The sequence below is a fragment of the Dipteris shenzhenensis genome, chromosome 4, assembly GCF_047967505.1.
Source record: "Dipteris shenzhenensis isolate YYH24624 ecotype China chromosome 4, Dip_SZ_1.0, whole genome shotgun sequence".
In the NCBI taxonomy this organism is placed as follows: domain Eukaryota; kingdom Viridiplantae; phylum Streptophyta; class Polypodiopsida; order Gleicheniales; family Dipteridaceae; genus Dipteris; species Dipteris shenzhenensis.
In genome coordinates this window covers 9,930,691-9,933,046 of record NC_141599.1, presented here as the reverse complement: position 1 = coordinate 9,933,046, position 2,356 = coordinate 9,930,691, and positions in this window count along the sequence as shown.

Below are 2,356 nucleotides of genomic sequence, written 5' to 3'. Positions count from 1 at the left end.
GGGTTTGGTCGTTAGGGTTTAGGGTTTAGGGTTTGGGGGTTTGGGAGTTAGAGTTTAAGGTTTAGGGTTTAGGGTTTGGGGTTTAGGGTTTAGGGTTTGGGAGTTAGGGTTTAGGGTCTAGGGTTTAGGGTTTGGGAGTTAGGGTTTAGGGTTTGGGGGTTAGGGTTTAGAGTTTAGGGTTTGGGGGTTAGGGTTAAGGGTTTAGGGTTTAGGAGTGAGGGTTTAGAGTTTAGGGTTTGGGGGTTAGGGTTAAGGGTTTAGGGTTTAGGAGTTAGGGTTTAGGGTTTAGGGTTTAGGGTTTAGGAGTTAGGGTTTAGGGTTTGAGGGTTAGGGTTTAGGGTTTAGGATTTGGGGGTTACGGCTAAGGGTTTAGGGTTTAGGGTTTAGGAGTTAGGGTTTAGGGTTTGGGAGTTAGGGTTTAGGGTTTGGGAGTTAGGGTTTAGGGTTTGGGGTTGAGGGTTTGGGAGTTAGGGTTTGGGGTTTGGGGGTTAGGGTTTAGGGTTTAGGGTTTGGGGGTTAGGGTTTAGGGTTTAGGGTTTAGGGTTTGGGAGTTAGGGTTTAGGGTTTAGGGTTTAGGGTTGTTATTGGTTAGGGTTGAGGGTTGAGGGTTTAGGGTTTAGGGTTGATTTGGTTTAGGGTTTAGGGTTTAGGGTTTAGGGTTGTTATTGGTTTACGGTTGTTATTGGTTAGTGTCTAATTAAATTTTCAAACAAGTTCTAGATTTTTAAATCATTAATGAAGTAGATTATTGAGAAGAGACTAATGTTCTTTATAATGGTTGTTACAGCTTGTTTGCAAAGGAAACTCATAAAGGAGATGGCTACAAAATTTATTCCGGGGATGGAGGTGATTTTATGTTGCAAAAGAGAAGTAGTTGCATTTGCTACAATCCATGAAAGTGATCCAAATTCTATTTGTCACTTTAGAAGACTTGGCGAAGATAAGGTGGCGGTTATCATATCAAGGATTCTTAGTGCACATGTTGAGCTAGAGCATAAGTGTGGGGATATGGAAATCCTTGGAGATGTTATGCCCTATAATACTTCCAACAAAGCATTTATTGCATGGGACAGAGATGAGACTTATCCAACACATATATTTTACAAATGTTATCATTTGCAAATAAGTATGTAGCAGAAGGTCAAGTCTTGGGATTTGAACAAGTTGAACACTGGACATTTGCGCAGATGAGAATTCAAAAAGTTACTGATGATGGTATGGATGATAACTCAATGTCATTGGATGGTCCCTACTATGAGGTAGGTAAGGATTTGAGATGGAGCATGCAATTTTTAAAGATTTGGAAAGACTCGGCATGTGGTTTTTAATGATAAACATAATGTATACTACAACATCAAAGAATTGAAAGAATATGCCAATGTACCAAGCTCTATTCCTTCAGAGATGGATGATTCCAATGCACTCAACTATAGCACTGACGTCTTATCAGAAGTCGATGAGTTCATTGGTACCGAGAAAGAAAAATATTTCACAAGTGATGCCTTATCCGGGGTGGATGAGTTCATGCACATTGAGAACTTGGGCAAGATGTCAAAAGTGTTATATTTTCAAGCATGGATGGCTTCATGGATACTGATAAAGTTCTTGGAGTCAAAGCAGGTAACTATGGAATTATGGAAATCATGCACGATAGTACAATGAGTGATGTTCTCTCTGGAGTAGAGGAGTTTCAAGACTATGGAGTTATGAAATCCATAGAAAGTGCATCAATGAGCGATGTTCTCTCAGGAATAGATGAGTTTGAAGATCATTCTAGACACTCTATCATCACTGACTATGGAGTTATGAAATCCATAGAAAGTGCATCAATGAGTGATGTTCTCTCAGGAATAGATGAGTTTGAATATCATTCGGGACACTCTAATGCCATTGTGACAAGTGGTTCTACGATTGTATCAAAAGTAGGGATGAGATCAACAAAGGACTATTCGGTGTTTGACTTTGATTGTGAACTTGTAAATGTTACAAATGGTTTGACGAATGTATCAAAAGCAAGGACGACATCAACAAAGGAATATTCAGTATTTGACTGTCAGAGTGATAAGATCAAGGATGCAACATCTCATGAAAACAATGTGACAAAATAAATCTACAAGGAGAACTACACAAATCCAAATAAGAATGTACAGAAGGTCCCAAAACCGGACATACAGATGCATGAAAAGACAACGAGTGCAGGCAGATCCAGAAAAGCAACCAAAGAGAATAAGAGTAATGATTGAAGATGTTATGCTAAAAGCAATGCGATCTACATGCTATAAGCATACATGTATGCGATCCATTAACTTACATGACATCAAGGGTTATAGAGAACATGTCTGGCAAAGGAAAGGAA